Raw genomic sequence first — 15,814 nt, forward strand, 5'->3', positions numbered from 1 at the left:
ATCCTCTCCTCTCACCCTCCCTTCATCTTCCCCATCCAGCCCAGATGGCCTCCTTGCTGCTCCTCAAACATTTAGTGAAGCTCCTGCCCAGGGCCTTTGAAGGATCTGGAACACTCTTTCATGAGTATCTGCATGCCCTTCTCCTGATTTCTCTCAGGTCTTTACTCAAGAACCAATTTCACTGGGCCATGGGTGCTTGAGGGTTTAATGATGCTATCCTCTCTTCTTTGGAAAAAGTTTAAATATTTCCATTTTAAAAACAGTATCAGGGGCCCCTGGGGGCTCAGTGGGTTAAAGCCTCTGCCTTCGGCTCAGGTTATGATCCCAGGGTCCTGGGATCGAGCCCCCGCATTGGGCTCTCTGCTCAGCAGGGAGTCTGCTTCCTCCTCTCTCTCTGCCTGCCTCTCTGCCTACTTGTGATCTCTGTCAAATAAATAAATAAAATCTTTTAAAAAATAAAAAATAAAAATAAAAAACAGTATCATTTAAGTCAATTCCTCAGGAGCGGTTTCTCCAGCAGTCTCTCCAGACCCAAATCCTCTGCTTTAATTTTTGTTCCTTCTCACTGTCTACCATTTTCCTTATTTATATTATCAGTTATCTGACTACTCGCTAAGATGTCAGGTCCATGAGTGAATGGGTTTTTAATTCATTTTGTTTGCTACTGTCTCTCTAGTACCTAGCATAGCTCCTGACATGAAAGAGGGGCTCAGTAAATTTTTGTTGAATAAACAAGTAGATGAATGAACTCAGTCATTCTCCCTAAGATGTTCAGTGATTTTCTTTTCTTTTTTCTTTCTTTCTTTTTTTTTTTTTTTTTGTAAATTCTGGTCTCCTTTGGAATCTTTTGATTTTGTTCTTTGGAAATCCCCAGTAGACTTTATAGATATTATTTAGATATATCAACACCATATAGACACCACTGTCATTTCCCGGAAAGCTGAGAACCCCCATTGTCATGCAAATGTAATCCAGGATCTGAAGGATGAGGGGACTCTAAACTTAATTTCATTTTCTTCCATCCCTTTTCTCCTTTTCCATGCAGGATACACACATAAATCAAGGTTCTTGAGGAGCAAGATAGTATATATTTCATTACATATTGCATACAAAAGGGAATAACTCGTGGCCTATTCTGAGACCTGTCAGCAACTCAGAGCCAAGAGGTATAAAATGTGTCACAATTCCAGAACTTGGCACCAGCTTAGGGTGCCAAAGAAAGAAAGGAGGTCAAAGAGAATTACTGATCCTACTTCTTCACAGAATAAACTGGCAAAAACAAAGCACCATGACTCTACGAATTCAAGGTCTGCAATCTGCCATTGACCCTTCTGTGGACTGAAGGTACAGATTTACCCTTCTATTCAGTGGCATTCCCAATAACAAAAATTCATAACATTCTAAGTGACTCAAGGGAAGACAGCGGACCCTACCCTGGACACAAAATACTTACTCAACATTTCCAGTGGGATTCAATTCTGATATTCATTGAATACTGCCAGGAACAAGTTACATCCTTCTGTTGATTCACTGCAACTCCCTTTGTTAGGTATGAGGAAACACACAAGGGGGTGAGGTCTACAGCCTAAAAGGGGCATGAGCTCTGGTCTATTATATTATATAGGGAGTTGGGTAGCGCCTAAGAGGGGTAAAGACCAGGTAAGTGCAATCACCTGAAGAACCCACTAGTTGAAGAGAAGAAGTGAGTTAAAGACTCATTTGGTTGGATTAGGGGAAATGAATAGTGAGCTATCACCAAAGCTGACAAAAATTATATGTGGGTTAACACTTTTCTTATGATTCCTTTGGTTGAATTGTCAGTGAGAAAACAAGAAAGTTGGAGCAGGGGAGGGGGGTAATTACACACAGACTTGAAATTGGACATAAGAGTTAGCTTGCACAGGCCAAAATCACAAACCATAAGAAACATGAGATCACCAATACCCACAATAGGTATAATTTGAAAAATCAAATCTGTTTTTGTCACTGAAAGAAGTCATGAGGAAGGAGAGAAGAGGCTAAAATTATAAGCTCTCAATATATCAGAAAGAATAGGTTCAATTTCTGGCTCCACCACCTGATTGATATGTACCATTTGATAAATTCTTTAGCCTCTCTAAATTTCAGTTGTATCCAATAAACTGGACCAATATCATTATCTATCTTGCAGAACTGAAGGTATAAAAATTAATGAGATAATACATGTAAAGCATTTAGCATACTGCCTGGCAGATAGTATACACTCAAAAGGCATTATTAATAATATTGTGATAACACAGAGGGGGAAAATGCCCCGTCTGGGTCACAGACTATTGGGGAAAAAAGTGCTTCCTTATGAACAGGGAACAGTACAGCAGAGATTACATGAGAAATGATCTAGCCAAACTGACTTCCTCAGTCCATCACTTCTGGTGTCCATTGACTGACTTCTGTTTGCTACATGCAGATTCTGATGAAATGCCATGATTCAGTCTTGATCTACCCATATTCAGGCAATCAGAAGGTCCACAGAACAGATCACACACTGGGAATCAGATCATGGTCCCTGTTGTACTATGTGATCTACAGGAGGTCATCATTATTTCCTAGAGAGCAGTGACAATCCTTATAAAATGCTGATTGTAATCATGATACTCCATACCTCCTATGAGAAGTTGTAAGGTGATGGACCACTATATTTTAAAAAATGTTTTGCAATAGCCAGGTATCTGGATGGGTAGTGGTTATATTTGCAGAGTGATTTTCAATGCAGTGTTAACAAAGAACTGCTCCAGTTCGAAGGAGTTGTTAGTGTGCAAGGCTGCTGCTGGCCGTGGTCCTGAAAGCCAGCTTCGTCTCCAAAAGCAGGTTCTGGCTCCCAAGTCAGAGCGGCTGGGATTTATCAGAGTCTGTGGTTGCTGCAGAATAGTTGACTGTTATTTTCACAACAAGCACTATTGACCGTGGATCTGAAAAGCCTTCTCTGGTTCAAACAATAGTTGTTCCTAGTCACAACCCAAGTGGCTCAAACTTGTATTCAAAGCTTTGCTCTAGCTGAAAGTGCCTTCCCCTTTTCTTTTAAACTTGAGTTAGTTTTTCCTTGATCCTCTGGTTAACTGAAGCCTGAGGGTCATTATGATTCAGAGGATTCAAAGAAGCACTTCAATTCAAGATTTATTTGGATGTTAAGATCTGAACAAAATGAGTCTATCTTTTCTGGGTCTTTGGGATTGCCAGAGGTCTTAATTTGCTGCAAAATAACAGCTCAAACCAATATAAGAGCAGATACAGGGGACCTTCTACACGAAGAATAATCCAGGCTCAAGCAAGGTTCTCTATGGACTTGGGTGAGCAGCTAATGGCTAACCTCTGGCCCTAAATCAGGTCAGAATCATGGTTCCTAGTCTACATTTCATTAAAGGTGAGGTTGTAGGATTACTGTCTTCAGTAATTTATATTTCAGTGTCTATATCTCAGTCACGCTCAACTTTCTTTCCTCATCCTATGTAAGATGACACTCTTCCTTTTACTCCTGACCATACATCCAAATTGGGACTGGTTCAAATCCTTTTCATCTCTGGTTTTGCTTCCAAATACACCAAATGGGTAAAGCCTAGTGAAAAAAAAAAGTGGGAATGTAAAACTGGATAATTCCATTCTCCACTAAAATCCTGGCTCCATATTTCAGCTTCCTTTTTATAAACAGGTGGTTAACAACGGATGTCATGAGACAGCCATGTGATGGGTACAGCAGGAAGCACAGAACTGGGCAGGAGTCCTACCCACAGGCCTTCATAATCTAAATATCAAGATCTGCACTCTTCAGAGAATAGAGATCTATAAATAGCAGAGTGATGATATCATCACCTTCTAGCCTGTTGCTGTTCAGCTATCAATTATTTTTTTAAAAGCTTACCAAAAAAATTACAGTTGGTAGTAAATTCTGCAGCACCATTTAACCATAAGCATGCATGCATGTGCACACACACACACACACACACACACCACAGACCAATAGATTTTAGTGGCTATTTATTAGAATGAAGAATTTATTTATCCAAAAGCTCACCTCTCTGACTGTATGCCAGAGCTCATGTGTCTAGCTAGTACCTAATGCCTTCTCCATGCTTAGAGGGGCTGATGTGCATCTCTTGATAATTCACCAGCATTGTCTATAAACAAGGTCTCTATTTCTCTGTATAGTGAGAAACTTAGCGTTTAACCTTGAATAAGTAGCAGCCTGTGAACATTTAAAATAGGTCCGATGTGTTAAAGTGAACCCTAATCTCCCTCATTCTTGTCATGAAGTGAGATCTACATTGGACATCCCAGGAAAGAATCTGGGAGTAAAGCCTCCACTTCCACATGACCTTGAACAAATTCCCTGATCTTCTCCATTCTAGTAACCAAGCAGTTGGATACACAGTCAGACTGTGTATTAAGCATGTCAATTCTGCATCTTCAAGAGAACAAGTGTTGCAGCTACAGTTCTGCAGGAGATGGGAGAAAGGGGTGGTCCTTGAGGCACATCCACAGCCCCTGAAACAGCACCACCAAATGGACCTCTATCATCTCAAACTCAGCTCCACTGAGTTCCTAAATGGTGTTAACCCTCAAGCTGATCTGAGACAGCAAACCACCTCAGAAGGTCAGAGAATGTGACCTTTCCCCAGCGACCTTGGATCCTTAACGCTTCTTCTAAAAATTGGTGTCTGGTCTCCATGAATAAATACCAAAGAGGAAGAGAAGAGGGTAGGTGGGAAATAGAGAAAACATTCTGTTTAAAAATGTATATATGTGTGTATCTACATCTATATAAATAGAAACCAAAATGGAACATGGAGGGGCACATGCTATTTTAAGGAGGAGCTGCAGTAGTAAAGTAACCTCCTGAGTGATGCTACTTTCTGGCCACATGCCTTCGTGTCCAGGAGAGGCTGTGGTGCTTTTTATTCTAGTCACATTGAATGCCTCTTACGAATCCATCCATCTTAATCAGCACCTACCATTTGCAGCAGCAGCCCCGCAGTCAGGAAGCAGAGGAGCAGACAGCAGGAAAGGACAGGGTGTGAGGGCAGTGGTGAGAGGTGACGTCATAAAAGGAAGGAAAGAAAGAAAGGGGGTGGGCAAGAGCCAGTGAGGAAGGGGAGGAGGTGAAAGCCCAATGGTCTAACTCCTCTGCCTCCACCTCCCTCATTTTTAATGGATTCTTCCTTCCTTGGTGTCACTCTCTCAGCCAGGGGAAGTGCTAACAGTGAGCCAGAATGGGGCCTGTATTTTCAGGGATGGACATGCTGCAGTGCTCAGAGGTTTGAGGAGCAGGTGCCCCATCAACTGAAGCTCCTGATGCAGGGTAGGTAAGATGTGCATAGTAGGAGGGAGACTAAATAGCTGTTCTCTGCATCTTCCCTCTGCTCTGCTCCCTCTGCTCCTTGCCTCAGCCTTATCCCACCACACGTTGGGAGGCCCTGGGTCTTGGAGCAGTCCTGCCTCAGCCACCTGACTCCTCACCCATTCATATACCATGGATCCTGCCCTGTTGTCCTTTGGAATGTTTCCACTGGAGTTCCAATCACCCAAAAGTTCCAATCACCCAAAAGCCAGGATCTTTCAAAGAGAGTCAAGGGTTCCCCACCCCACATAGTCATAACTACACAAGCCCCATAGCCTAAGCCTTAGCCCACCCATGCTAATCTGGCTGGGGCCTGGAGTGAATTCAGAGTTCAGAAAACCCTTGTGCCCACCAAGCCTTGGTTTTCCCTATCATAAGGCCTAGACCCTGCCTAGTATTTCACTTAACTGCTATAGTCAGAACACACTAGAAATTGTAGCCATCTTGGCTAGGCTCCTAAAACCCCTGCCAGCCCGTGGGCTCTGACTCCAACCCCTAGCTGGGAACTGAAGTCCCTCCTCAAAGCAACCCACAAGGGAATGTGACCATCTACCAATGTCACTATACTAGGGAGCTCCTAAGAACTAAACCCCTGGAAAAATCGGTACCAACCTGAATCAAGCCTGAGCTTGTTGTATACCTTCAAACCCTATTGTTTTTTAGTTACATTGTCTTCATTAGGCCAGTTCCCCAGGCCTGGTTCCCAGCTTTACCAGCTTTGCTCCTGAGGTTGGCCCTCAGCAAAGCCCTCTGGATTTTGATGTTTCCCAGGCAGGACTTGGCTAAAGGACTTCCGCTGGGACTAGTGGGAGTCTGATCATCTCAAAGTTTAGGGTTAGTGGGAAACCAGCAGGAGGTTCCTTGTCAGAGGAAATGCAGAGGGAACTCTGCGAGGTAACAGTCCTCAGGCCTGGTCGTGAAGCTGCAGCTGCTCTAAGAAATAAATCTCGAAATTAGACTCAACAATCCCAGAGTTAGAGGTGACCTATGTGTTATTTCCTCATCATCTCTTAATGTGTGCCTGAAATATTTAAAGAGACTAGTATTTATGAAGTGCCTATTCTCTGCTTATACATGTATTACTATGTTTAATCAGCAGAACAACTACAGACAAGAAAAATCATACCCATTTACAGATGAGGAAACTAACTCAGAGGATTTTGGTAACTTGTCTGAGCTCCAGGACTAATAAATGGCAGAGCCAGAGTGCAAATAAAACTCTACCGAATTCCGAAACTTATGATGCTCCCCACCGCTTTCCAGTAAAAGGAGAGAAAAAGCATAGGGATGGTAGAAGAGATGAGTGGGACACACGGAAAACCAGCTTCCTTTATCACAAGCTGTATCTTTGCCAAGGCTGTTATAAGAGATAAGGTTGACTGTGAGTTACAGTCTCTGGTTTCCCAGCAAGGACTGCTTGTATTTAGACAGTATTGCCTGAGAACCTGAGAGACTTGGGCTAGAACAACATGGCAAGAAGCCTCAACAAGCAGTGACCATGCAGGTTGTATAGACAAGAAAACATTTTTGTCTTTGCTACCAGTGTATGCTGGTAAGAGGCAGGAGATAGGAAAAATCCATTTGTAAGCTATTAAATTGGAGATGTTGATTTGCAAGGCTGAACTAGAAATCAAGAAAGCTGCCTAATGGGAGGCTGCAGCATGCCAGAGGGTGAAATTAATGGGGGAGGAGGATCTTCCTTCAGTGGAGATGCCATGAATATAGAGAGGTAAGCCAGCCAGGGGTGTAGCTCCTCCTCTGAGGAGCAGGGAGCGAGGTGACTCCAAAGGATCCTTCCAGCCATTCTCTAGGTCACTTTCAATGACAGGGCTTCAGGGACATCCCATGTTCCCCATGATCAATCTCCTCAGTATTTCTCAAGATGTTTCCTTGTTCTGGACCCCACAGTTGAGAGCTCTGAAGTCCCATATCCTAAGGAAAGCTCCCTACTACCACACACCCCCCCTACTACTTCAGACCCCATTACTTCAGACACACCACACTCAGACCCCATATTCAGCCCTTTTAGGAAGTCATTAAACTACTGAGAATCTTAGAAAAGCAATGAGTACTCTGTAGGAAAAAACACCCACACCCAGTTATCTACATGTTTACATTCAATGCCAGCAAAGAGTCCTTCTGCTCCAGAGAGTCTCCCTGAATCAAGCCAGGCTTCTGCTTCTAGAGACTGTCTTTGGCGAACTTTATGGGGATATCAGTACCCAATGAGAACAGAACCTAATTCCATAAACAGGACTCTCTAAATGGAGTAAGGCTGAGGGCTTCAATCTGCTTTTGCTCCAACTTTTCTCTCTCTTTACCATCTATCACAAGTCCCTGTTTCCCCCTGAAATTCTCTTGAGAATGCTTTTAATCCAGCTTGGAAGGTGTTCAGCACCAGGAATACAATGAAGGAGATGCAGCAGGACAGAAGGCTGAGCTGTGACTGGGGGCAGGAGAGAGGGGGCTGACTCACTCTACTTCCTGGATGGGGTAGTTTTGAGGATTAAGTGGAACTATGGCTGTACATTAATCAGGGGTCTCTAGACAAACAGAACCAGTAGGATATATAGAAGTACACAGAAAAGAAGAGTGGTTATAGAAATTGATTCACACAATTATGGCAGTAGAGAAGTCCTATGATCTGCTTTCTGCAATCTGAAGACCCACGAAAGCCTGTGGTATAATTCAGTCTGAGTCCAAAGGCCTGAGAACCAGATGCAGCAATATCCAAAGGCAGGAGAAAAGGGATGTCTCAGCTCAAGGAGAGAGAACAGATTTGCTCTTCCTTCACCTTTTGTTCTGTTGAGGCCATCAATGGATTGGAGAGGCCCACCCATACTGGGGAGGGCATTCAGCTTTATTGAGTTGACCAACCCAAATGTCAATCTCTTTTGGAGACACCCAGAAATAATGCTTCATCTAGCACCCCATGGCACAGTCAAGTTGCCACATAAAATTAACCACCACACTCTGTAAACATGCTCCACAGACGTTAGCTTGTTCTAGAGTCAGACCTCTGCCGATTGGGAACAATATGACTTGACCATGTGACAAAGTCCTATTGATTAGAAATTAGTATATTATTCTATTGCCTAGTGGAGTTTTTGAGAGGTTGTATACATGTACACATTCACATGTACACCATTAATCAATTACCCTCCCCTGGAGTTGGTTTGGCTCCAAGGGTTGAAATCTATTTGACAACATCTCTTTGCTGGACATGGTCAGGTGGGCACTTAGTGAATGTGATCAGATCATATGAAGGACTTGCAATTTACACTTGCTATGTGTCTTTGGGCAAGTAACCCATCATCTTGGGTCTCAGTTTCCTTATGTATATGATAACAGAGACTAGATAACTGGATCTTTTCTAAAACTCTTCAGGATTAATGTTCTGGGATTCTATGCCACACACTCACATAAATATAAACAGGGAGAGAACTTTTAAAGGAAGTGATACCTGGAAAGTTAGATACTTTTCTTTAGTAATTGCTCTTCTCAGAGCAATAATATTTTTCTTAAATATTGATGAAAATATCCTTTGTAACTCACCCTGTCTGTATTCTATGAAGAGGCAATTTCAGGGGTGTGCAGAATAGTGGACATGGTAAGTTTCTTATTATCTGAGTGTCCAAAGCTCTACTAGGCACTTTACTCCTCTCTCAGTGATTTCTGTTCTCTCCTGACTATTTTCTGACTGCTCCCAGCTAATTTGAGGAAAGGCTTTGAATTGTTTTTTTCTAGTCTCTGCTTTTTTTCTTATGTTCTTTACATACAAGAGAAGTTAAGTGTGAAGAAGGGGAGCACATCTCTACATTGCTGAGAGCATGAAATAAAATCTTCCCAATTACAGGTTTCTCTCTAATTTTCCTCTTTGAAGAATAATAAAACATTACACCCACCCATTTGCATTCTCTGAGCTTTTTGTCTCCAGTAGGCAGAGAGGGTGTAAAGTGAAATATACATATGTTACTGTGCGATGACTGCTCTGGTCCCTAGAAAAGGGACTGGCCTTGGGGAAAAGGAGAGTAATAAACAAAGGTGTCTTCATAGTCCTTCCTCAAGCCACCTCATATGTGCTGACTTTCATACCTTCTCTACACACTTTATTATAAGTGACTCCACTCAGCAAAGACTTAAGGAGCACCTGGTATATGTCAGGCTCTGTGCTCAACCCAAGGATGACAGCAACCACAATAACACTTTATAAGTGTCCCACCTTTTCTGTGTATCAGATGCTGTTCTACAAGCTTTATGTGCTTTGCCTCACTCAATCCTCAAGACAATCCCACCAGGGAAGTATAACTACTATTTCCTTTGTGCAGATTGAAGAGATGGAGCACAAATTAACCCAAAGCCAGACCCCTAGTAACTGGAAGACCCAGGAGGTAAACCCAGAGTGTGGAACTCCAGAGTCTATGCTTTTAGCCTCCTCAGAATATAGCAGACCCTGGCCTCTCCTTCTACCTGCAGAGATGGCCATATGAAAAGATAATTAAGGCACCACAGGTAAAATTTCTTCCTATAGACCAGGGTTGTGGAGAGGAGGCCACTGTAGGTAGAGGGAATAGCATGTGCAATGACCTGTAGACAGGAACCTCTGTAGGGGACCATGGAAAGCAGTAGGTATTTGGGGGGGAGAGGGGGGTAAAGAATATTGATTGGGTGGTATGTAATTTGTGTCAACTTGATTGGGCCATGAGGTGCCCAGACATTTGGTCAAATATTATTTTGGGTGTTTCTATGAGGGTGTTTCTGAGTAAGATTAGCATTTGCATCGGTAGACTGAGTAAAGCAGATTACCCTCCCTAATATGGGTGGTCCTCATCCAATCCAATGAAGACCCTCCCTGAATAAAAGAGAATTCTTCCTGCCCGACAGTGTTCTGACTGGGATTTTTTTCCCTGCCTTTGGACTAGCACTGAAACATCAGCTCTTCCTGGGTCTTGAGCCTACCAGCCTTCAGACTGGAAAACGCCATTGGCCTTCCTGGTTCTCAGGCCTTCAGACTCAGACTGGAATTATACACTGGCTCTCCTGGGCCCCCAGATCACCAACTATGGATGCTGGGGCTTATCACCCTCCATAACTGTGTGAGCCAATTCCTTATAATGAATATCTCTCTGTCTCTGTCCTTGATCTCTTTCTACATCTTCTATTGGTTCTGTTTCTCTGGAGAACCCTGACCAATTCAGGTAGGAAGTACTGGGGGGCAGGGGGAATGAAAATGAAAGGGAAGTTGTGTCCAAATAATGACAAGTGATTGAGGCCATGGATGAGAGGCTAGACATAACTGTCCCTTGCCCTTCCAGAGAATTCCATGTTAATAAGCAACCAAGGTAAAACTCGTAGAGTGTCAGGCATGATCAGGGCAAGTGGAGGACGACAGGGAAGGGACCTCACAAAGACCATAAAATAACACTGTGAGAGGCATTTGTAGTCCTAATCACAGGATGCGTCCTAGAGCTGAAGGGGCATTTACAGAGGTCCTAATCCTACCCTTTCGTTTATATAAGAGAAGGCTAGGGACAGGGAGAGGAGGCAGCTGGTCTGGGGTGATGCCTGTCACCAGCTCTCCCTCAGACACAGTCCAAAGCTCACTCCCAAGATCCCATCTTCCCACTGACCCAGCTGGCCCTGCCCAAAACAGGCCTGGGAAAGCTTCCCTGTGATGTAGAGAATGAGGAAGAATGGCCGCATGTGTGCGCACACACATATACACACATCCCATGGTTGTCATTTTGAGCCTAATTGTTTTAACACCAGCTGTCAGGGCTGCAAAATTCTTCTCTGATACCAGTGACCTGCAAGATCTCGAATAACGAGGATGTGTTTAAAAATAGTCCAGATTCCTGGAATTCACCTCTCCTTCTCACTCTCTCTGCTCCGTCTTACTGACAGGCCTGGTAAGAACTCCACTTCAAATTTGTGAGTACAAAGCCAAAAACTATGATTCAGATTTATTAGGAGTGGTAGAGAAAAGTGGTGGACAAGAGCAGGAGCTGATGAAGAAGCAGGGACTCAGGCTGTTTGTCCAGCAAACCAGCTAGAAACCTTGGCAGAGACTCTCTCTAGCTTTCCTAATAGGGTGCTCACTTCTTCCACTGCCCCAAGCCAGGCTCCAGTTCCCCTGGGCCGACAAGCACCTCAACCACTATGATCTGAATACTCTTTGTTGGCAGTGGGCCTGCCAGCTCCCTGCAGCCCAGCCCAGACCCCACCGACTCTGCTCCCTCTGCCTCCCCGCAATGTGGCAGTGAGGGATAAACTAATTCTGCAGCCAGACAAACTCAAGGTCAAATCCTGGCACAGCTGCTCACTAGCTATGGGACTTGCCAGTCAAATTCCCAAATCTCTTGCAGTCTCAGTTTTCCAACTGTAAAACCTAGCTCCTACGATTGTCCTAAAGATAAATGTGAAGAATAAATTACCCTCCATTCCACACCGGGAAGGTAACAGAAATCCTTAAATATTTGTTCCTTTACTTCCCCTTTGTATGCCCAGCTGTCTTACTCTTTCAAACATACTTTGATGACATTAAGAAGGGAAAATTTCAGTCAGAAGGAGTTATCATGTTTGTGAAGGGGTTCGATCATTGTGTTATTTATGGCACTGAGCAGCTGAAAGCAAGTTCAACGTCCATCCTTGAGGAAATGACCAAGTTAAGACTCATTTCTTCTATGAAGTCATTGCAGGTATTCAAATTCTATTTTACCGACATGAGAAAATGCACATAATATGTTAGGAGAAGAATTTAGCATTCAGTATGCAAATTGCATTTATAATATCCTCTCATTAATGTGAATTAAAATACTAAAATAAAATTAGACAAGATGTTGACAGATTGGTACCGGGTAAAGACCTTATCAGTGAGAGTTTTCTCTTCATTTGTGCTTTTCTATTCCCAGAACAAAATGTTTAAAGGAATGAATCAATAGTCGCCAGATCTTTAGTTTCGAAAGGGAAGAACGGGGCTGACACTGTGGAGAACAAAAAGTCTATTCCTAGACACCAAAATAAATTAAATGTTCTGAAAAAAGCTGTTTTCCATATTTAACCAAGTAGTGAGGTGGCCCAAAGAGATGGAGGAAATAAGTCTTGTTTCTATATCTGGTTTGATTGATTAAGAAAAGAGTTAAGAGAAATCTTTAAGAGCACTGGCTCCCGTCCTGCAGATGGGGTGGACATGAACTGTGTGCAGACAGAGCCCACCAGTCACTTTGGGACAGCATGAGATGTTCAGCTCCAGGCCATAGTGCAAGTCATGGGGCCGGGTGGAGAAAGTTTCTCCAAGATTTAAGAACAGCTAGGACAACTCTAGTCTTGCTTATAAACATTTAGAGTATTTAGAGAAATATAAGAGAGGAAGATAGTCTGGTTGCATTGTTTCTATGACTTCCCCAGACCATGGGTTTAGTTAATAGAGATTTCCATCTGTGAAAGTAACCAAAAACTCTGTCCTTAGAGGAGTTGGGAGCACCTAACCCAACACACTCATGTTATAGACAAAGAAACAGACCCACTGAGGTGAAATGTTTTTATGAGTCATGGAGCCATTGAAAGACATATTTTGGATAAGAATCAAGCCCTCCTGGCTCCTAATCTTTTCTTCTTTCCACTAATTCTGAATGATGAAGTCCACCTTTAGAAGCCTGTGTGAGGCTCTATGGGAGAAGGGGGCAGGAGCAGAGCCTGGGGCACTCTCACTGCCCTGTCGCCCTCTAGTGAAGAGACAAGGTCCCTGCAGCTAAACCCTCCACAAGGCTGAAATGGGATCCAAATGAGAAATAAGGAACAGTGCATCACAGCACACTGTTTTCTTCCTCACTGAGCACATAATTGCTTTTTGATACACATATGTTACATGTTTTGGAGCATCATTTTTCTTTCCTAGATATTCTGTTGTTTCCTCTCCTCGAGGCTTTGCCTTTCTGTTGTAGGAAAGTGTACCCCTCCTCCCAACTTAAAACAAAGCCTAGACGTGTCTGAATTCCCAATCTAGGCAGAAGAAAGAGCAAAACAGTTGCTGGATTTATATGTAATGATTTAGCACATGGGAAATGAGAAACAGAACTAACATTTACTGAGCATACGTTAAGTGTTAGAGACCATACCTGTATTTTCTCCTCTTACTCGAAAACAACCCTGTGAAAGATGAGCCTCATTTTTGAGGGGGAAACCAAAACTCAGAGAGTTAAAAAACGACCTGCTCAGAGTCACCCAGGTAGTAAGTGGTCTCTTTATAGCATACTTCCCTGAGACTCCCTCAAATAGAAGCTGAAGGAAACAGCTAGGCAGGAAAAGTCCTTGATCCTCAGAAACTCAAACTCTGATCTCATTGACTATACAAGTTTATTCCAACTGAGCAGAAAAACTTGTCTGATGTGTAAAGAAAAATTCTCCTCCATCTCCTGGAGTTGATCTCTGGATGGCAATTCTGGGCCAGCCAGGCTCACTCCATCACTGCCTCTGGGTCCACAGGAATGATGGCGTGCTGTCACTGCTGCATCTTGGGAGCTCACTAGAGTAAGGAAAGGAGAGCAAAGAGAGAGCCCATGTGTTGTGTTGAAGCAAAGCTGGGATGAGACAAAGAAGGAACTTCCTGACCTGCACGCCTCAGAACCTCACAGACTCTGAGTCACCAAAGCGTCGCCAGCTGGGCCTCTCAGAGCCAGTCACAGGCAAGTGGCATGTAGGCTTTGGATCTGGTCCCACTGATGACCCAGGAGCCCTTTGGGTTCAGGGCTTTGCACTTTGCACTTCAGGCCTTCCCAGTCTACACACATTCTCTCATTGCCCCCTTGCTCCCCACAGCTCCTCCTTTCAACAGACCTCAGGTTTCTAATCAGACCTTTGGGATTATTAGAATAACTCTCCTTTTCTTCTCTAGTAGATGCCTTAAGAGGATAAATCCATGTTCTAACTTCATAGGTTCCAAAGAATGTAAACTCTTTCCAGGCTCTCACCAGGGAAGTACAAATCACTTCAAACCACTTCTGCCTTTGTGCACTTTGTTCAAGGCATGTCCCTTCTAGGAACGCTCCGCTCTTCCCTGTCCTGGGATGGCCAGCACAGTCCTCCACAAGGACATCTGTTCTGAATTCTGAAAACCTTCTCTGGCATACTTTATCCATAATTACTTATGTCCATATATGATCTTCCCTCCTAGACTGAACTTTTGGGGGGAAGAATCACTCAGTATACAGATGTGGCAGTTTCATAACCCTTGAAGAGACCAAGCACTCAGCAGTGTTTGTCATTCTCTTCATTGCTGGGGGAGAAAGAAATTGTAGAGAGTATAAATTGACCAATACTTATAGCAAGTGTAAAGGAGTAGGGGTGGTAAACGTTCAGATCCTCTCCCACCAGCCCCGCACAGGAGGCCCTCAGTAACATTCCTGACAAGGGATACACTGTTGAAAACTAATTGCTCTTCCCCATCCATGGGATAGACTGGGCCATGTGTTCAATAACCGCAAGCATTGTCTTCTCCCATCCAGCCCCATCACCATCATGGCCAAGACACCAGCTCTGTGCTGAGCACAGGACTGGGCACTCCGAGGGCCAAGAAAATGAGACAAAGGGGAAGTGGAGCACAGTCTCCATCCTCAGACTCTGGTGCCCCTTAGAGCTGGGATATAAAACTCAATCCTAGAAATAATCTGGGTATAGTTAACTGAGCAAGGCACCTTTGATTGTAATCCAGTGTTGTGTGAGGAGAGTTGGAGGGGTTCATGAGGGCTTCAAAGCCCAGAGAAAGGAGGTGACTGGCCCAGTTAAGGGCAGTGTTGAGGGCAGACCCCAATATCGCAGCTCTAGTTTGGGGGCTCTACACACTGTGCTTCCTCAGCTCACAAAATTCATAACCAGGAAGGATTCAGAAGGGAGGCTTGGCTGGGACTAAACAGGTTAATTCAGGAAGGACCACCCCCACCCCAAAGCAATTTAGCCTTGAAGTAATTAACGTTTTTTGTTTTTTTTTTGTTTTTGTTTTTGTTTTTTTACTATATATTTGCTCTATGGCAGAAGTGATAAAGCAGAGATGAAGCTGCATAGTACCTGTCTGAAGAGTGATCACATTCTATCAGAGGGACAAGTACATCACTGTGATCATCATCCCCATCATCGTCACCTCCTTTACCACCACCACCATTAACTCCATCAACCCCATTATTATCACCACTGCCATCACCATCACTGCCTTCATCAAGAGCACCACACCATCAATCCCATCATTATCAGCACCACTATCATCATCTCCATCATTATCACAATCATCACCACCACTATCATAACCACCACTATCACTATCAACCCCATTATCATCACCACCACCATCACCACCAACATCATCACATCACCACCTCTATCAATCCCATCATTGTCACCCTCACCACCATCATCACCACCACGCTTATCATCATCATCACCACTATCAAT

General features: G+C 43.6%; 1 protein-coding gene and 1 long non-coding RNA gene across 2 annotated transcripts in view; both read right to left on the reverse strand.

Moving 5' to 3' along the window:
- Window positions 1-5,020, reverse strand: part of LOC131833674 (uncharacterized) — a 28,690-nt gene extending 23,670 nt beyond the window's left edge. Inside the window, exon 1 of the long non-coding RNA XR_009354569.1 lies at window positions 4,986-5,020. This is a non-coding gene — a long non-coding RNA (uncharacterized LOC131833674). The remainder of the gene's footprint in view (window positions 1-4,985) is intronic.
- XKR6 (XK related 6) overlaps window positions 1-15,814 on the reverse strand; it is a 299,975-nt gene that overhangs the window by 77,049 nt on the left and 207,112 nt on the right. The gene's annotated exons all lie outside the window — the stretch shown is intronic.

This window comes from Mustela lutreola, chromosome 1 (assembly GCF_030435805.1).
Source record: "Mustela lutreola isolate mMusLut2 chromosome 1, mMusLut2.pri, whole genome shotgun sequence".
In the NCBI taxonomy this organism is placed as follows: domain Eukaryota; kingdom Metazoa; phylum Chordata; class Mammalia; order Carnivora; family Mustelidae; genus Mustela; species Mustela lutreola.